Raw genomic sequence first — 22,021 nt, 5'->3', positions numbered from 1 at the left:
TGTTATGATTTTACTGTGTTGCACATCTATCTCCATTCTTATTACTACTCACATGACCTAGGAGGATGGTGCATCTCTTTTAGTAATTTACTACTAAATAGACTACATCTTAAAAAATACAAAATATGACTTGTATCACTTCCTAAATAGAAATTGCTTTCTTGTCATTGGAAGATTTGTGAGTTGATATTTTAAAATTTCATACTAGTTTGTAGGATGTCTGCCCTTATACTCATTTGACAAAATACAAATCATATAGATATTGGCTCTGATGGCTGTGTTAATAGACATACAGTGACTAATAGCCCCAATATTTGTATTTTAAAGTAGGAAGGGTGGGGAAAAGAACACCATTGTAATAGTAAATTGAATTATAACTCAGTGAGGTTAATTTACACTTTAGTGATATACTAGTAATAAATGTAGCAAGATTCAATACAAGAGACAACACGCTAGGTCTTTACAATCTCTAATTTTATCTTTTTAGTCTTAAAAGCATTTCCACTGCATGATGAACAAATCTTTTATAATCTTCAAAAATATGTTATGATTTTTTATATTTCAAATTAAAATTTATGCAACTAAATTAATCCCTTCCCCAAAATCTGTTTCTAGTCCCTTTAATCTAATCACCCATCACTTAGAAGTCCCAGGGATTTTTTTCTTTTCCAAATTCATCCTTTATTTTTTTCTCTGCCTCTTTCATTATGTGTGTCAACATGCTTCCAAAGCAACCACTTCATTCACTCAATTCAGTGAAAAAAAGAAATCCATCAAGTCAGTTGCTAGGTTCCCTGTAGACAAAATATCCAGCTGATTGACTAGATGTTTCACTTATCAACTGTTTGTTTTGGCATTATTTAGATATAGCCTTTGTCTCCTTCTTTTCTCCCTTTAGTGAGTTTGCTCTCATTGCTTTTGTATTATCTTTTTTGGCATTCTTCTAGCTTCTTCCTTCCACTTTTGATTGTTTAAACCGTTCTATTTACAATTGCATTCTTCGGTTGATCTGTATGATATGTGTTCTAAGAGGTTTAGCACAAAGTATATGGGCTATTTATCTTGATATTCAGAGTCTGTGCTCAAATAACTTGAGTCAAAGTTTGATTTGGAATAAGATTCAAGGCCATGTGTACTAACTTTTTTTTTCCTCATACCTGAGCCAGCTTTCTAGTATTTTTAGAAAATACATGTGTGATAGCAGAGAGAAAATAATGTCAATTATCAAATAATCAGGTACTGATACTTTGCTTCTTCATAATTTCACTTTTATACTACTTCTCTTAGATTCCATGGTCCAGACATCATATTCGTCTGACAAAACCTGGTACCAATGAAACCCTTCATTCTGTGTACTTTCTAAGTTCACCTAAACAACAAAACCTGGTCAAAGAAAAGCACACAAGTGCTCAAACTGGATTTAATTTAAATCTTTAAGAGACACTTCAACACTCCAGAAGACCACTAGACTTTTCTCATAAATTCACATTCCAATTTTTTTATCCTTGAATGTTTAATAAAATCTTCCCTTTTAACATTCATATGATGATACCTCAAAACATTCAGAGAAAACAAATGTAATTTGATAAAAACAATACCACATTTCCACCACCAGTTATGAAAACTTGTCTTGGTTTGCACCTGCTTGGCCTTCTATCTTGTTACGAAAAAGAAAGTGTCTCTGCTCCTCAGGCTAGCTCCTCCTGTTTGCCCTGGACCTCATCCCCTTTCTCCTCAAGGGCTTTACTCCTATGAATATATTGCCTAACCATCCCCCACCCTTACCCCACCCCCGCTTTCACCTGAATCACCAATTTCTCCCTCTCTACAGAATTAGCCTATGCACATCTCAACATAACTCATCTTTAAAAAAAATTGTTTTAATGTTTAGTTATTTTTAAGAGAGAGAGAGAGAGAGAGACAGAGAGAGACAGAGCATGAGTAGGGGAGGGACAGAGAGAGAGGGAGACACAGACTCTGAAGCAGGCTCCAGGCTCTGAGCTGTTAGCACAGAGCTCCAAGCAGGGCCCGAACCCACGAACTGCCAGATCATGACCTAAGCCAAATGCTTAACCGAAGGAGGCATCCAGGTGTCCTGCTGACATCACTCATCTTTAAAAAACAAAAACAAGACCAAAACCTTATTTTTTGACCCCACATTCTTTTCCAACTACTGCTCTGGTATTCTCTGACAGCACAACTCCTCAAAATGTAAACCTACTTTTGCTCTCTCCACTTTCTCACTTTCCATTCTCTTCAACCCATTCCAATGAGAAAATTTTTTCCTGGTTGTTGTTTGTTGGTTAGCTTTCCAAAGATCCACTGAAGCAAAAGCTGGATGGTCAGATACCTGATGGGAAAAAATATGCAGTTCCAGTGGTATTCAAAATATTTTTTAAAGGCTAGTATATAGCAAAAGGCTTCATAAATTAGACTGTGCTGTAAACTTTTTTTTTTTACCTAAATCTTTAGGAGAATTGGTTCTTAAGAGCCAGAGCTTCTTTTTCTTCTACATCTATCCTGTGCTACTGAAAAACTGCATAAAGTTACTAGAAAGCTATTTCTTTAAGATATGGATTGCTTTTCTATTATTGCTGGAAATATATTGCTGTATTAAGTTGTGTGCAATTTTTATTGATATCATCATGATGGGGCAAAGGTTCATTGAAAACTTATCTCTAGTTTTAACCTTCTTAATCAGAAGTATCCATTTTGAGTGGCTGGCTGTCAACCAGAAGGAGTGAATCCAGAATGATTTTCCTTAGGTTCAGAGAAGGCTGAAAAAGGCAGAGACACACTATTCTTGTCTTCTAGCAGCTTCCTATTAGGTGGCATTCTGAAAAACAAGGCCGTGTTGATATTCTGCAGGTCCAGATGTACAAGAAGGTGGCAGTCCACTTCTCCCTTCCTGTTCTGAATCTTATCCTGCAGGAGGCCAATAGTGTTTTCTATTTCATGCATCTGGACCTCCCTAGACTTAGTTCTTTAAAGCCAGACATTTTTTCCAAGTGAGGGACTCAACCAATATCCTTTTGACTACTGATTCACCTGGTTCAGGGCATCATTGCTCTAGTGTAGTGAGCAGTCTCACAGAGATCAGCAAACTTGGGCTTGTACCATTCTTCAATTTTCCAAAGGTTTTTTGCAACTACATTTTCATTCTGCTGCTGCCTATCGGGGAGAGCAGATATGGGGTCAGGCTTGGAAACATCTACACCACTTTGCCCATGCGACCCCTGAATCTGAGCCTGTAGCTCATGGATTTCATCACTGTGCTGTTTCTCAAAGTCAGTCTCTTCTAAAAGGAGTCCACTTTATGTTCAGGGTCAAAGATTGCCAAAGAAACATTGTCAACATCCTTTCTGAAAGTTTCTAGGGTGCTCTGAGCTTCTCTCTGGAGCATCTCCTCTTGCAGCTTCTTCTGGAGTTGCATGGTGTCCTTGGCCAGGTTGTCACACAGCACCTCAGTGTGGATCTTGTCCGTGGTAAACAGGTCCACCTAATGGCACAGCTCCTGAATCTCCTTCTTGCAGATGTCCCCAGGTGGGACTTACCTGGCCCTTGCACTTGGAAAGCAGGACCTTATTCTGTTGCACTAGGGAGTGCACCTTGGTGCTGTAGGTTAGGTGATACAGTCATTCAGCTCCTGCAGCTCCATTTTCTCATTAGTGTGGGTATTTTTTGAATGCAGTGTTGATGGCATGTGGCCAAGGAGGGTATGGTGTACATGCTGCCCCAGGGACAAGGCATGGGGGCTGCAGTTGGTGCTGGGGTGCAGAGCACTGCCCAGGCTGTACGTCTGGTGGAACACAGTCACCATGCTCTGTCTGGAGCTGATTCTGCTTGCAGTACTGGGGTCACTGAGGTCTTCAAGTAGGAGAGACAAAGAACCTGATCTAGCGGATGTGGATGCAGGGAGTGGCAGTGCTGCCTGGCTCAGGAAGGAGAGGTAAGAAAAGTTAGGTGGGTGTGGGCAGTGGGATCACTGGTATAATCTCTGGCACAGAGACATCCAAGCAAGAGTGGCAGAGCTCCAGTAAAGCTTTTGTTTCCCTTTTCTTCCCTGAAATAGCTCTCACCAAGGTGACAAACTACTTATATCTTGCTAAAGCCAACAATTTTTTTTGTCCATATCATCCTCACTTCCCGGAAGCTCCTGAAAAGGCTGACCACTGAAAACACTTGCCCCTATCAAGGCGCCTGACATTCTTGGTTGCCCTCCCTCATGGTCCCTCCTCAGATAGCTTTACTGGCTCCTCCTCTGTCTAGCTCTAGATGTTGGAGGGCAGGTGAGCTCCACCATGTAGCTTCTCTGCCTTTCTATGTAATCTTACCCTTTTCTGTGTCTTTACTTACTTGTTCACATATTGATTCAAAAATTTTTTTTTAATCTGGAATCTAGGTCTCTTTGACCTCAAAAATCATCTACTAAATTGTCTGCCTTCAATCTCACCTGGGTCCCCAGATTGCTGACTTACCTGCAGATCTTGGGATTTGCCCACCTCCGTAATTACATTACCCAATTCCTTATCATAAATTTCTCTCTCTCTCTCTCTCTCCCTCTCTCTCACATGTATACAACCTATTGGTAGTTTCCCTGGAGAGCCCTGACTAATATATGCCCAAAGAGATTTCCTTGAATTCCCATAAAAGTTATATTATATTCCATTGTGTGTGTGTGTGTGTGTGTGTGTGTGTGTGGCTGTTTTAATAGAGAGCAATATTGTAAAATAATTACAATCAATAGAATATTTTTCTGCTATATTTCTTGGCTAATGGATAGGATTCTTTCTTCACTGGATCTATTAACTTCAGAAATTTAAGCTGAATTAAAGAGAATTGGCACTCATTTCAGGTTCAACACTGAACAATTTGTACTTGCTTTTTGGTGTTGGTGTCACAATGTATTGAAAACATAGTTTTTCACATAAATATGTAGATTTGGATTGTTATTTTTTCTGTTTTCCATAAATAATTATTCCATAATTTATTTTCCATAAATATTATTTCCATAAATAATTCTATTTAGGTAGGATTATTGATAAGGATGTCTTCTTCCTGATAGGTTCAGTGGTTGCATGATATTGTAGATTGACAGGGACTCCGGGAAAAGACAATTTTCTGGTGGTTAATGATGTTCTTTATTTTACCCATAATGTTATAATTTTCATCTCATGTAAATTGAAATAAATTTCAAACCATTCGTTCTCCTGATCAACCTTTAATCCAATGTTCAAATTCCATTTCAGCTAGCGTATTTTGTAATGCACCGAGAAAAGCAACACATTCACAATTTTACCATGTAGTTTTTATTATATTTGTCTCAATATAATAGTATCTGCTAAGTAAGCCAACTGTATGTTATTTTTTATTATTGAGTTAAAAAAGGAATTCAATCTTTAATCAAAGATCAATTAAATGTCTAAATTATAAGCCTCCCATTATTTTCCCTAACTCTACAATAAAGAAACAAGTAATGGAGTGGTATAGAAGTTTATTAAAATATTTGACACTATCATCCAAAAAGTGTCACCTACTTGAGCATGACATTTCTCTTAGGTGTAAAGTTGATTTGGGGGTGCCTGGGTGGCGCAGTCGGTTAAGCGTCCGACTTCAGCCAGGTCACGATCTCGCGGTCCGTGAGTTCGAGCCCCGCGTCAGGCTCTGGGCTGATGGCTCAGAGCCTGGAGCCTGTTTCCGATTCTGTGTCTCCCTCTCTCTCTGCCCCTCCCCCGTTCATGCTCTCTCTCTCTGTCCCAAAAATAAATAAACGTTGAAAAAAAAATTAAAGTTGATTTGATTTCTTGAGTTATCAGTGTTTTTCCTATTGAGTACATTTTACTTTCCTGATTTTAACACTGGTTTTTGTGGAAGCATAAGCAGTTGGGAAATAAGTACTGGTTTGAGTATCCTTTTTATTGAGTTGTCTTTAACTTTTCTCTTTAATTGTGAAAAATTGTTTTAAATGCCCGTGACTGGATTTTAAATGTAGTTGCCAGAATGATGAGCTCTTAAAGACATTACTCAACTTTATTTAGTTAATAGTTGCATATTACAAATAAAATCTGTACATTATACTTATATTGGCCATTCTAAAGACTCTTTGATTGTGGTAGGGGGTTACTGTCCTCTTTACTACCGTGTTCCCTGTGGGGAATTTCAATAAAACTCTTTTATGTTGAAAATATCAAGGATTTTAGATTTTAAAAATTTTTTTCTGTCTTTTGTGTATTTTGTACTTATTTCAAGCTTATACATTAAGCATTCTCTTTGTATCCAACTTATACATGTTCTAGATTAGATATAGTTTTTAAATTGTTATGCCATAAAACAACAGCAAAAAAAATTATTTATTTAGTTCACTTTTGCATTATTGGGGAATTGCTTTTGTAGGAAGTAGAATTTATCAAATTTATAATTGGGTCAGGAAATTAAGTCGATTAGTAAGAGACAGTTGTTTTTTAAATGTTTTTTTAAAATATTTAAAATATCAAGTTTAGACACTTATTTATAAGGTGATACATCAATTTAAAATTATAGTGGTGTGGGCTCTGATTCATGGATAAAGCAGGTGAGTTAGCAATAGCTATTTGGGCAAAAGACTTTGGCATAATCTGATCTGAATATACTCTGTTCATATTGATGTGACTATAGCTGCAATAAAACAGGCTTCACTATAACAAAAATATCAAGTATTATTTTATAATATGTTGTGACTTTTTTTAAATGGATATCCCTTAGGGTAAAAAAAAAATCACTATTTAAAGCAAGACCAACCTCAACATAAGTTAAACAGGAATGGAAATATATATTTGTATCAGAAGTTCTCCCAAGATGGTGTGGTTGAACATCACTTTCTTTTTTTTTTAATTTTTCAATGCTTTTATTTATTTTTTGAGACAGAGACAGAGCATGAACAGGGGAGGGGCAGAGAGAGAGGGAGACACAGAATTTGAAGCAGGCTCCAGGCTCTGAGCTGACAGCTGACAGCTCAGAGCCTGACGTGGGGCTCCAACTCACAGACTGTGAGATCATTACCTGAGCTGAAGTCGGACGCCCAACCAACTGAGCACCCCAAACATCACTTTCTTATTTTAATTTTACAAACACCATCCATGGTTTTAATTACATATCTTAATTAATGGCGACTTGTAAAATCATAAGGCATGAGGCAAAATAGCTACCAGATCAAAAACTTTAGATGGACCATATCAAATCCAGCTTTCATCTTTCTGATGGTATTTATCTAAATTGCATAACATATAAATGCTATACTCATTTAAGTAATCTATTTTTGGCAAATTAAAAACAGCCACTGTGACATAATCTTCTATGCAAAACCACTATTTCTCTTGGGTTTATTATTTGCCCCTATATGATGTGTTTAAAAGTGATATGATGGTAACTTGAAAGGTCAAAATAGAATACTAACATTTCAGTATGAACTTCCCAATCAGAAAGGTATTCTTTCAACACAGGAAGTGAACAGCCACCCTCCCATTTCCACATCCTCACAGAGAACAGGGAAACAGGGCTGATGTCTCTGGCCATAGAGAGAAAAATTAGTAATTTTCAGGGTCTAAAGGAGGAAGTTAGACTGCATGAAAATCAAGTGATAAAGCTGTACTTACGATGAACTTTGAACAAGTTCATAAACCAGTACTGAACTGAAGCCTTGATGTAAAGCAGTGGCTGTCCTGCCACATTCCATGTGGTATATAGAAGAAAATTAGCCAAACCTTGAAAAGGAGAAATACAACCTGCACCAGAAGAGAGATTATTTATGTAGCCACATCATGTAAAAATTTTTCACCAGGTTTGTAGTGAAAAGGACTGTATGTAAGCTTAGATCAGAACTTTACTGTACAGCTTTCAGGGATTATTTTATATATTTGTCCTTAAATAGTGTGGTCAACTATGTATTTTCCCAATGTTGTAATCTGAATTTGGTCATTCTCAATTATTCCTTTGATTTTACTTATAAGGTCCCAAGGTAAGAGTCACCATCATTTCTAGAATTCTGGACCAAGTGCATTCTACCCGACCATTTCAATCAAGTTCCTCATATACAAAGTGGGCAAACCCACATGAGAATTGGTCCTTAAGCAATATTTATTTCTGACCTCATGCGTGTCTTAAAACACGTGGTTGTGCATACACGCACACACACACACACGCACACATTGACTTATAACAGGGTAGGCTACCATTAAATTCAGCGAGGGTCATCTTAGTTCCTAACACAGATCTCATCAATATTATCCCACCTTTACTGTTATTTTACATTTTACATTTTGGGACCGTATCTAATACTAAAGACAAATGAGGCATAGAAGGCAGAAGGAGCACCAGTTGTTAATCATATGAAATTTCAGTTTCTAGTAGCTAAAGTTTCTGGTGTCCTGAACCTTTTAATAAGGCCTTTGGGTTATATTAAGTGAAATTCTTAAAACAGGCCAACCTCTAGGATGAAAGTGGCACAAGCATGTTGACTTCTGGGAACCCCATTCATGGCAGCACTACTTTTTGCACTGTTCATACAAACCACCCCAAGCCAGCAGCTACCTCTGAAAGTGGGGAATCTGTCTGTGAGGAACAGAGAATTCTTTCTAACAGAGGAGAGGTCAGATACAGTGCAGTACACACACCATTAACAATAAATAAACGCGACTCCACTTTGGGATAAATTCTGCTACCATGTACACAACCTTATGAACATATCTTTCATATAAACTTTGTGTCATGGCTGTTTTAAAGAAAGCAGCTTTCCTGCTGTATACAGTTCAGCGCTCAAGAAGGTGAAACCTTTACTTCCCTTCTCAAACAAATAAACAGTGAAGTGTTACATGAGAATTTGTGGCTAAGAATGCCTGTCATTTGACAGTGAAATTTGCTTTAATAAAATGAGTCATTTAATTTCAAAATGCTTTTACTTGCTGCCTTCTGAGAGTCCTTGTGATCTACATCTGAGAACAAAACAATTTTCAAATTCTATCCTCTCCTACATGGTACTTTTGCAGGAGGGTACAAATAATCTCTGGGGAAAACAAAAATTAAAAACAAACAAATAATCTCTGGGATTTTTAGTAATGGGATTTTCATTTTGTACTATAAAGATTACTAAAGAAAGGATCAAGGCAGTTTAAAAAAAGTTATCTAATTTTTGAACATAGAACTTCTGAATATAGAATATCTTTTAATTTCAAAAGTATAACACTAACATGGCTCTTATCTAGAAAAATGTAAAGAATAGTGAAACCACCTTTAAAGCAGAGAGGGAGACACACTCTTAAATACAGAGAACAAACTGAGGGTTGCTACAGGGGAGGAGGCAGGTGGGGGGATGGGCTAAATGGATGATGGGCATCAAGGAGGGCCTTTGTTGGGGTGAGCACTGGGTGTTATATGTAACTCTACTCTTGAAACCAACACTACACTGTATTAACATACATTAAATTGAATTTAAATACATAAATTAAAAAAAAATTTCCAAATTTTTATTCAATGGAAGTGTAATAGAGTTTCAGATATTTGCATTAATGATTTCTAAATGTCTTTGTCACACATGCTGTTATGAATATATGTTGAGATTATTTTTAGTACCTCAGTCAAATTTGTGCTTGGATATGTAAATTAGAAAGTGAATGAGGGGTACTTCAAATTCTAAGTTACACTGACAGATGGTTACAGTTTTTGAACTAGCTATAATTAATGATGCATTAGAAACAAGGAATATTGGTGTTTATTTTACCGTCTTACATTAGCATAGTTTAGGATAGTAAATCTTTCGTAATTATAAAATGTCTGAGAATATAACTGAGCCAAATTTGACCATATGCACCATATTTGACAGTCATAATCTTCCCCTGAGGTTCTCCAGGTTACTTGCTCAGCAATAACCCTTTTAGCTTAATCCACTTCCCACCACGACCACTTCCACTTGCAGCATCTCCACACCCCCACAGCCATCACCAAAAAGCTCTTAGAAATATCTGCTCTAAAGTGTAGCTTGCTAGTGTTGCTAGCTAGCATTGGTACCAGTCTGGAGAATCATGTTTAATTTCTTGAAAAAGTACATAATGTCATATGTAGAGTGAACATTAAATCTGAGAATGCTAAAATTTCTGCCAAAATGTTCATTTCTTACAGGTTGCATGCTATGCAAATGCATAAAATTTATTGGCACTGGCAAGAAAACCAAACTAAATTGGGATGTGAGAGGACTGGAGGGTGGTGTGCATCATCCTAGAAGCTAGAAAGTTAGTATTCGTAATTACAGTCAATGTAGACGAATGTCCACTCCTAGGGATAGGTCCCCTATTCACCATGTGATAATTATTGACATATTTCCTGGTTACAATGGTTCTTCTACCAAAGCACTACTTGAATCTTTTTTAGAAATATCTCTTTTAGCCTAATGTCTTCTATGGTACTGTAAATATTTATATAGTTTTGAAAGTGGCTACCATATAGTCATATATTCTGTAGCAGTGAACATTAGTTTTCATTGGATATTCTAGTCTGGGACATTGTATTAACCTTGTTTGTTTAGCTATTCCTATCCTAATGAAATCTTTTTTAAAATGGCATAATTTAGGGCTATGAAAATGAATTTGTGATAGATCGAACATTCTATTCTTTTTTTTTTTTAATTTTTTTTTCAACGTTTATTTATTTTTGGGACAGAGAGAGACAGAGCATGAACGGGGGAGGGGCAGAGAGAGAGGGAGACACAGAATCGGAAACAGGCTCCAGGCTCTGAGCCATCAGCCCAGAGCCTGACACGGGGCTCGAACTCACAGACCGCGAGATCGTGACCTGGCTGAAGTCGGACGCTTAACCGACTGCGCCACCCAGGCGCCCCTCGAACATTCTATTCTATGCCATATAACAACATTGCCACAATACAGTTACTTGAACTAATTTGGTTTCTTTTAAGGTCACATTTAAAAATTCCTTTGTTGAGCACATATTGTATGATCCCATTTAAAATAGATTCAAGACCAATATATGTATTATATGCTAATGGAAATCAGAAGAGTTGTCATTTATGGGAAATTGAGATTGATTGCAAGGGGAGAGGAAGAAACTCGCTGGCGTGATGGGAATGTTCAATATCTTCATTAGTTACATGGATGTATACATTTGTTAAAACATATTGAATTATATACCTAAGATATATGCATTTTACTCTGTAAATTTTATACTATTAAAATGTGAAAAATTGCTTTGTATAACTCTAATATTAACTCATCAAAGGATCAGTTGAGTATCTTCTTCACTATGCTATGTCTTTTTAATTGCTTTAGCCATTTGCAAAACATTGGAAAATTTTCTGTTCTTTATTTGGATTTGAAACAATTGAATTGGATGCAGTATTTTCTCACTAGTTCTTTATTCTGTTTAAAATAACAAATTAATGTAATTTTTATGTATTATTTAATAAATATTCCAAGTATAACACTTTGCCTTTCCAATAGTACTTTTTTCCATGGCTCACTTTTTGGACAAGTAGATTCATATTTGCTGTCTTGGCAGTGCTTTAAATTCACTCTTATTCCTTCAACCCTCCTTCCACATAGAAAATGTTTTCTATGAATTACACAACCAAAAACTTAGCCCTGACTACTAACAATGCAGTCTAAGGCAGGAAAGTAGACTTCAGAATAAATGACTTGACATTTTTTCTAAGCAATGAGACATTTAACTAAGACTTTCCTGCAATTCGTTTGGGGAGGCATCTGGGAAAAATACATTCTGAATTCATTCTTAGGAAACATTATATTAGAGGCATGTAGAAGATGATAAGCATAGAAGACATTCTTTTAAAAGCCATTTCATGGTAAGGATAGAGCAATGGCTACCTTATGATTTTGTGATGTTGACAATAATGATGATGATAGTGGTGGTGATTAATACTAACTAGGTCACTCACTCTGCTGAACTCTTTTAAATATGTCATTGTATTAATCTTCTTGGAAGCTCAGGGAGAAAAGCATTATTACATAGGAAACTGAATCTTGGAGAAATGCATCAGTGTGGCTTATGCTTACATAGCTTTTAGAGTGAACACTCTGTAAGAAATCCTCCTGAAAAATAGACCCATGTTCACAGAAAGTAAACTGCAGACATCTGAGAAGTCCCACCCATCTCATCCTGATGACTACTTCTTACAGTCTTTCTGTTTGATCAAACAGCAAAGTACCTGCAAAGAATGAGCCTGGGGTCAATTATTTCAGGGAAAGGAGAGGCAGTGAGATTCCAGAAAGAGACAAGAAAATTATGTTTGAAAAACCTCAAGTGGTGTTGGGAGGCTGTGCACCGTTTTTTCCTAATGATTCAAATAGACTTTTCTTAACGGAATGTGGATGCTTAGCAATATGTATGATGCACCATGAAAAACAATGAAGAGCCTAATAGGGTCTTGCTTATGGGACCTCATAATTAAGTTGAAGAGGAAAATCTGATATTTAAAAGCAACTAATACTCATAATAGAAATTAATTTGAGGCTAGTATCATAAAGATCATGGCTTTTCAGGAATGCAGAGGAGAGAAAATAACTTTTAGATGAGCAGTGCACAGAAGGCTGGCTTTTAAAGGAAGAGGTAAGATACAGACATGAGGACAAGATTATGGTTATAAAATAGTTGGGAATAGGGAGAAAGATATGCAGGGGAGTAGAAAGGAAGATATAATATTAAAGTACCTGTTTTCCTGGAAACTTTATGAGTCACCACTGGGTAGCAGTAACAGAAAACTTTCCTTTTCCTAAGATCTGGGAATGTGATTGTTGCTTTAATTCTACTCAAGGGAATTAGCATGTGTTTGTAAAGTTTATTAGAGGTGCATGTGTGTGGGAAAACAAAATGAAACACTGTGTTGACAAGAGCTGTCTGTAAATGTCTAGGTTTGGACCAGCTCCAATGCTCTTGGCTTCATACTTCTGGCATATACAACAAGGTCAGAAAATGTTACTGAAAGGTTTAAACTAAGTTTTTAATTGAAAAACTACAAATATATTTTGTTAAGTAAAATTCTAAAAGTTTTGCTTTAAAATATGTGGGTATATTTCTTTTTTTACTGTTTGCATTGTATTTTTAAAAGACCTATTATATTTTCATATTAAAAATGTTTAGTGTTCATTTGAAATGTACTGTGGAACAGTAAAAAAAAAATAGGAAAAAAACAATCACCTACAATATTGCTCTTTGAACACAACTTCTGTTAAGGTTTCTTTGAATATGTCTCCAGTCTTTTTTTTACCCCTGAAGAGAAATTTGGAGTAGCAAGATGAGAAAACATTTATTTTTGGAATCCATAGGTTTGTCAGAATAGAGTACACCAGGAAAGCATAGAAGTTATTTGAAATTTTTCATAATTCTCCTACATGTGAACTATATAAATATCTACATCATTGTGCATAGAAAATTCTTTGGAAAGGTTCATACCAAACTATTAACAATGATCATCCACATAAAGAACAAAGAAGGAGTTTGGAGCAGGGCGAAAGGAAATATGCACGCATGCATGCGCGTGTGCACGCACACAAGCGCGCGCGTGCACACACACACACACACACACACACCCCTCTTGTTGGAAGCAGCACATACTATTTATGAAGTTAAAAAAAAATCAAAATCCATCCCAGCATCTGAGGTCTTAATTATGAATTCAGTTTTTTGAATTGTCAGTTTAATGTGTGAATAAAATTAATAACTGAATATTTTTATAGTGTCTACATATATCAAAATCATTTCTATCCAAATATTGTAACTAGGAACTAATTAGCATACGTGGAAATATTCTTTAGTAGAGTTAAACTCATCTTCACATCATTGCCTCTCTGCATTGCAAGATTAGCCTCTACAAGTACAGGCAAGGTCATTAATTCAGACAAATTAGGTGCAAGATAATCTTGGATTAGTAACAATATGCAATGTGGCTAAAAAAAATAGAGCTTTTTAATAATGTCAAATGTCAAATAGATGTATAACCCAACTAATTAAATTCTTTCAAATAAACGTGTTATAAACTGTAAGTGTTTTAGATAGAGAGATGATAAGGATAAAGTGATTCTTAACCAGAGATGATTTTGTCCCCCAGAGGACATGGGTAATGTCAGGAGACATTTTTGGTTGTCACAACTCAGGGAGGATGCTACTGGCATCTAGTGGGTAGACACTAGAGATGCTGCTAAACATCTTGCAATGCACAGGACAGCCCCCCACAACAAGTGATTATATGTTCATAATGAATTATCTCCCCATTACCTAGGATCCAATTTAATTGTACTTTACTATCCTGATTGTTTTATTTATTTATTTATGTATTTATTTATTTTTAATTTTTTAAATGGTTGTTAATTAGTTTTGAGAGAGAAACAGAGCACGTGAGGGAGGAGCAGATAGAGAGGGAGACACAGAATCTGAAGCAGGCTCCAGGCTCTGAGCTATCAGCAGAGAACCCGATGTAGGGCTGAAACCCAAGAATCATGAGATCATGACTTGAGCAGAAGTGAGATGCTTAACTGACTGAGCCACCCAGGCACCCCTTAAATATTTCTTGTACTTTCCTTTAAATCTTAATTTAGCTTCAGTTTGTAGGGTTTTTTTTTAATTTCAGGATTTTAAATGTGTATTTTAAATTAGTAATACCCAGAAAATGGTCATGGATGTGATGAGAACTTAATCTACTTAACTTAATTAAACTTAACATAATTTAATTAAAATATAACTTAATTAAAAAATTAAGCCATAAATTGTCATAGCTATAGAAATGTGTATAGGGAGCTTTAAAACATACATGCCTCTGACTCAGATTTTATTTTTAAATGTTAAGACCTCATCATATCATATAATCTATTAAGTATACTTTTATTCCAAAACCCCTTTTCCCAAACGTCTCTGTTAACTTGCTCTAATCTGGATCGCTTATGGTTAAGGACTGATGTAGTTGTCATCTTCCAATTTCTCTTGACGGCTTTTCTAGGCTGAATTTATTGTTCCCTGAATCCTGTGCCATTCTCTTTTTCAGTTAAGCCTTTCATTATGATGGTATGTATCTTCAAGAAACTTCTTAACAAATGGTGGTAAATTTTCTGATTCCTTATTTGTCCATAAAAGTCCTTACAGTAACTTACTTATTGATCAATGACATTTTTCCATTCCTCATACCAATTTCTGCACATCAGATTATAATATTTTTATGAATTCTTTCTATGGATGTAATATCCTAATTTAAAGAATTTTGTCTTCCAGGATCAGTTTTAATGTTTTTTATTCTAGGTTTTTTTCAAAATTTTTATTATATTTTTTTGTCTCTTCATTTTTTTAAGACTGAGATTTTAAAAGCTGTTTATGAGATCCATATATGTTAGTAGACATTTTAGTTGGAGGGCTTTGCTTTGACATGACTATGTGGGTAAGCCCTCTATGACACAATAGACATCTGTTCTCTCAGGTCATTTGCCAGAAGTAAAAATATTGCTGTTGTGCCTTAATGAAAAAGAATGAACAAGTGTATTTCTTATTTTCCTCTCCTCTCTGGGAGGGACGCCTTGAAAAATCCATGCTACAGTCAGCTCAAAAAACCTATCATTCCCAAAGCAATGGCTTTAGCCTTATTTTTTTTAACTCTCTTCAATTCACTGGCATAGTAAAGAGAAAGGTCCAAATTTCTAGGGATGCCATAGGTCCCCTGAGATACATAATATCTGAAACACTCTTACATCTATTTCAGCCTGTGAGCTCACTGCAATTGACATTCTCTTCCTATCTGGTTTTCACAAAGAGGTTTAATATTTAAGAAGGAGAATTTTAAAATGTGGATATAATACAATGAATATTTCTTAAAAGAGCAAGAAGAGGAAGCTTGAAGGCAATAAGGAAATATGTTGGATTTTTCTTTAAAGGAATGTAATATCAATGGTCAAATTCATGGAGAATTTGGGGGCATAAATGAAATGTTATAGGGACAAATAGAAGGCAAGTAAGCAAAAGGATTAGGCAAAACCTCCTTAAACATTGAAAAAAATTAGTTGGTTGGCTTTTTAACTTAATTGTGTTTGAATAGCTATGGGTATTAAAGTGCTAATTGGTTTTTGGGGAGTTAAGGTGCAACTACAACAGAAGTTATATTCATACAGACCCAGACCTCTGGTCCTTTGGGTCAGGCACAGCTTCAATCCAGTACCCTGGATAGCTCCCAGGGATGGCAGGAGCCCTAAGTCTCAGATCTCATTGAAGTCACCATTGGTTCCTCCTAGTTGATAGAATTCTCTATACATGCTCTACTTAGTCACCAGCAAGTAAATTATCATTCCCATTTCATAATTCAATGGGAATTATCATTCCCATTTTTCTCATAAAATTTGTTTTTATCATCAATTTGGAAGGCCAGATCTTCAGAACTGACCTTGGGCTTGACAGAGTGTCTTGCCTCCAAAGAATTTGGCAGAGTTGTTTGGGGAAAAAGCATTTTCTCCAAGTAATGGGATGGTTTTTATTTTGGATTACATTTTTGGATTATTATTTTGGGGACTCTTATTTAGGTTACTATTTTTTTTATTGGAAAATGCACTCAAACTTACTTCAAATTAAAGGAATGTGGATTAAAGCTAGATTTTTTGTTGTTATCTCTTTGGGACACATGCAAAACTCTAGTGATTGAGAGGTTTTGGGGAAACAGGCTCTTATATGCAGTAAAGATATTAACTTTACTTGTTAGAAGGCAATTTGGAAATTCATATCCAAAACCCATTTAAACCAGTAATTTGTAGTACTCCATGTTAATGAAATGACCAGAGAAGTATAAAAGGAAATACAGATATTAACATTAATTACAGTCTTGCTGATTATATCCACAAATTTAAATTCTTCCCAAATAGACTATTGGTAAAAAAAAAAATTATGGTACATTCAGAAGACATTAAATCAGTAATATAAGTGTATATGTGTTTGCGTGTGTGTGTGTGTGTATGTATATATGTGTGTGTATTTATAGACATATAGACCTAGATACAACATGTAAAACAGTTCATATAGTCTCATAGTATGTGTGTGTGTGTGTGTGTGTGTGTGTGTGTGTGTATAGTTTTAGAGACAGCACATGAGTGGGGAAGAGGGGCAGAAGGAAGGAGAGACAGAATATTAAGCACACTGAACATGGATCCCAATGCGGGGCTAGAGCCCATGGCCCTGGGATCATGACCTGAGCTAAAATACAAAGTTGGATGCTCAAACCACTGAGACATCCACGTGCCCCTGTTTTTAAAAAGTATTTATTTTAGAGAGAGGGAGCGAGTAAGCTCATAGTATATTTAAAACATAATATTTTGTGTAAAAATCATAAAATCCATAAATATACCCATACTATCTATGTGTAAATAAGAAGAAGTCTTAAATAATGTTCACCAGAATCTAAATAGTGATCGCTTCTGTGGTAGGTTCTGCATGATATTTACTGCATGATATTCACCATCCAAATGTGCTCTTTTCCCAAACCACCCAAAAGAATAGTAGTTATAAAAGCTTATGTGGTATTTGTCAATTTTTCTATAATAATCATGTATTAATTTTGGAATAAATATTTTATGACTTAGTATTTTATGTAAATGAATGACTTCTTATTTTTTACTAAATATTTATCGACTATGTACTATGTTCTATGCACTGGACTGGGAGTCAGAAATAAGGGATATGGTCCCGGTCATGATGGAATTTACCATCTAAGGAGAAGATAGGAAAATATTCAACTAAAATCACACAATGAAATATATAATAACAAATAGTTCTTTGGTGGACATGTCATAGGACAATGAGACCAATGGGGAAGGGGGAGGAGGGGGGGAGCAGAAGACCTAATTTGTAGCATTTTCCAAATTATGTGATTTAAATATTTCCACATTGACCAGTTTTGTGTCGCCAATATGTAATTACTGAACACGAAATTGAGAGTAAATGTTCATAATTGGTGAACTAGTGAGCTAGCCCTGGTGAGCTAGTATTATCCGGCTCTAGCATGCCACCGAACAATAGGCTAAAATGGAGGACAAACACTAGAGAGTGAAAGAATGGAAGGGAAGGTCAGGAAAACTTTGAAAGGAGTTGACATTCAAATTGAACCCTGAAGGATGAGTGATGTATCAGAATGAATGACAGTGGAAAGGTGCTGAGGGGAGGGAGAAATTGAAATGAAGAATGGCAAGAGAGAATAGTCCACGTGAGAATTAATGGTGGCCTACCATTAATTGGCCAGAATTGGAATGGTGCCAATAGATTTTGAGAGAATTCAAGGCACATTCAAGTTAAACAATAAAAACAACCATTTCAAAAAATATATTTGACCTCTAAGTCTCCCTTAAAATTCATAATGTTGTGAATACCAAAAGTATTATCGGATATAGATAATCTAGAGAAATGTATTTTGTTTGTACCCCACCTTACACTTACACTTAAAATATCCCAAATCTGAGAATTTAGTTAAAATGTTAAATTGACACAAAGGGACAAAATAAATGGCAGTTACTATCCAAATGTGCTCTTTTTTCCCAAGCCACCCAAAGGAACAGTAGTTATAATAGCCAAAGAAAAAGGTTAAGTTTATTTGGTTATTTTGTTTATTTATAGTAGCCAAGAAAGAGGTCAGCAATTATTGTCAGCAGCAGCAACATCAAAAAGAGACCATATATTGAATCAAAGCAACTTGCTAAAGCATTTCTCTCTTCCTCTCTCTTTCTCTCTCTCTCTTCTCTCTCTCTCCCCCCTTCCTCCTGTTTCTCTCCATTTCCCTGCCCTCTGCCAGATGTCAACAATCAATCTGTTCAGGCACTGATATCTCTACTTTTTAGATTCTTCATAGGTTTAGAATGTAGTGTCCTTGAAGATTTAAAGTTTCTATATCTAGCTTTGTGGCAGAAGACACAATTATTGTAGAATTGGCATTGGTTTCTCTTCTTCTAAATTCATGTGATCTCCTTCTAGTGTTCTACTATCGTATTTGTCCCAGGATTAGCTTCAGGGTAGTTTGGGAAGCTGATCTTCCATGAGGTATGATCCTTCGATGTTCTCACCCATATCTGTTTCACTAACACCTTTCAAAAAGTGACAGGGAATTCTGGAGACCCACTAGGTGTTCATGCTCAATCGCCTGAACTCTCTTCTCTGCAATGATGAATTCCTCTACCAAGAAAAGGAGAACTATTGGTAATTACTGTTCTTAGCATATAAGCAACTCCAGACCAAGATATGAGAGTCTTAGTGCCACCATCTTGTTCCTCAGTTAGTGGCTGTATCCAAAAAGCTAATTCTCAACATTTGAAAAATTTGCTGAACTTAGATTAACAATACAAAATGCTTACTAAGAAAAATTTTTGGTTCTTTATTTACAGCTTTTTTTTTTGTATTTTCCATCATTATAAACTTACCTTCTATAAGGTACCTTCTATAAGTGGGAGCTATATTCACTCTATACACTGGGGAGAAAATTGGAGCATTTGTTTTAAGAGAGCATTCTATCTGATGCTCTGGAGAGTAACTCAGGCTAAGTTTACTGTATTTTGCTACATGGTGGACTGATAGTGATTGTAACATTCATCAGGCAACGCGTAGTCCATCTGAAGTCCTGTGGCATTGTTTTCTAAAGGATAGGGTTAAAATTACCTCTGGGGTATAGGACCTCTTCAATCTCTGCCCAAGATCCCTGGACTGAGGACAACAATGGGGACTGAATATAGCCGTATTCCTGTAGCCCTGGCTCTGAGAGTCTGCATCTGCCTGGAATCAGTAGGTAGTCTTGCAGGTCAGAAGATATCATGGACATCTCCCAGCTTATTGGCAGAGGTATCCAGTTAGGGATCTCAAATGAAGTTGATGAAAAATTTGAGCAGTTGGTACAGCTGCCTTGCTGTACACAACTTTAGTGGAGGGGGGCATAGTATCCCAGGAGAAAACACCAAGATTTAGTGAAGTGAAGAGGAAAGAGCTGAGACACAGTGCAGATCCTGCTGTAGCACTGGCTAACCAGAAACACAGTGAGGCCTTAATGGCTCAGACAAGGGGTCTGGAGGCTTGTGTAGTTTCATAAGAGGCCCATTTATAGGCTCACTGCTGCCTTTACTCACTCCTCTTCATCTAAAAAATCCTCCACGTTTAACCAGAGAGGAGGTGGAGGTGAGAACCCTTGACTATCTCAGCTCTTGCTAATTCAGATACATAACTTACTTTTCCATTCTCTAATTTTACATTCCTTAACTGAGAGGAGCACGTCTCCCAGCACTCCAGGCCCACAGAAGGAGATGCATGGCACTGCCCACTACTTTTTAATACTGTTCTAACTGCCAGTGTGGGTCTTGGTTATAATAGAAAATCCACAAATTGTCTAGACTTGGGTTTGTTGGGGATCTTTGTTGATTAACAAGTGAAAAAGATGACAATGTACTGAATATTCATAATATTATTTGTATCTGAGTCAGATGTTAAAATTAACAATTTTAATTCCTGTATAACTCAATTACTTCTTTCTTTTTCTTGGCTATTCTTTAGCTGTTGAACTACGATGGCAGTAGAATATGGAATTCACATACAATGTTGCAGCATAAAATGAGAAAATCATAGGAAGACCCAAAATCAGAGTGCTCTGAGACACTAACTAGATTGGAATTGGAAACAGGCCTTGGGTTTAGCCTTCATTTTGTGCCAAACTTAAATAGGGTAAACTATGTTATAAACATAAATCATACATGAATGATTAGTACTCAGATGGTTAAAACCAGCGTTTTTATGATTCCAAACTATACTATAAATAAAAAGAATCTTCAATGTTATATGCAAGAATACTGCGATCGCTGGACCTTCATTTGTAGGGGTAATAAGGTCACAAGATATGTATCTTCTAGTTTTCTAACTGTCATATGATATGTTTGTGTGTTGGGGTGGGGAACAGTGCTTTAAAAGAAGGCATGAAAGTTCAGTGTAAGTAGTTTTAACTTGAGCTTTCTGGAAGTTGCTGAAAAAATTCAACTTGAATAAAAAATGTAAACCTCTGAAATTTAAGTTTGTTCATTGTTATTGCTTGAGGGTGCCCTTATTATATCTGGCTAAGCTTAAAATAACTATGAGAGGAAAGGAAGTAGGAGTATACTTTTGATCTTAATATAAGGAAGGGAAAAAAGAAGAAAAAAAACCTGCGTTCCTAAACTGCCCATAATAGGCAAAATATCATTAGTCTTTTCTGGAAGAGGATCTTACTAAGCTTATTTGTCTGATTTTTTTTCTGGTTGATTTTTAGCTTCACTTTTTTATTTTATATCTTATGTGATATTTCTGTTTTGACTATAAATTACCCCAGAGCAAACTCCTTAGACTATGCAGTTATGAGTATGCATGGCTATGTTACATAAGAATATTTGATTTAATCATGCCATTTACTATGTGATCTTTTGCTAAGAATGTGTTCTTATAGACATCCATGATATATAATAATCACTTTTATCATAGCATAATAATTTATATTTTGAGCAGTGTGGATTTTAAAAGGAACTTGTCATTTCTGTAGCATGGAAAATTCTCCAGGCATATATCAGGGATGAGATTTGGTGTTGATTTTAGGGATATTTTATCCAGCAGAGCACTACAATGATTTATCATCCATGGCTTGATTAAATAATGCTTTCATCCCCTAAACATTAAATGTGTTATGAAAGATATAGAAATAAGTAAGACACTTTCTCTACAGTCAAGGAATTTACAATCTTGTGGGGTTGATGAGTGCTACAGTGAAAATTGATAATGATGTTAGAGGAGGAGGAAGAGAGAAAGAGGAGAAGAAAGGAAACGGATAGAAGGAGAAGATATAATGGCACTAACAATACACCAGTCATTGAACTAAATACATACATTTCTTTTTCCATTTAATATTCATATAAGGGAGACTTTCCTATTGTTTTCCTTCTACAGGTAAGGAAAGTGAGTTTTCAAAAATTAAATAAGTTTTTTAGGTTTACAAAATTGGCAGCGTAGATTT

The 22,021-nt window shown here is 36.0% G+C and overlaps 1 pseudogene; it reads right to left on the bottom strand.

Moving 5' to 3' along the window:
* Positions 1-3,053: 3,053 nt before the first annotated feature.
* On the bottom strand, positions 3,054-19,819 carry LOC124529090 (vimentin-like; annotated as a pseudogene).
* Between the last annotated feature and the right edge of the window lie 2,202 nt (positions 19,820-22,021).

Source organism: Lynx rufus, unplaced genomic scaffold (assembly GCF_022079265.1).
Source record: "Lynx rufus isolate CCGP_SWC_20201006 ecotype Redwood Valley unplaced genomic scaffold, mLynRuf1.p SCAF_6, whole genome shotgun sequence".
In the NCBI taxonomy this organism is placed as follows: domain Eukaryota; kingdom Metazoa; phylum Chordata; class Mammalia; order Carnivora; family Felidae; genus Lynx; species Lynx rufus.
The sequence above is the reverse complement of the archived record's forward strand: the minus strand, read 5'-3'. Positions and strand labels throughout refer to the sequence as shown.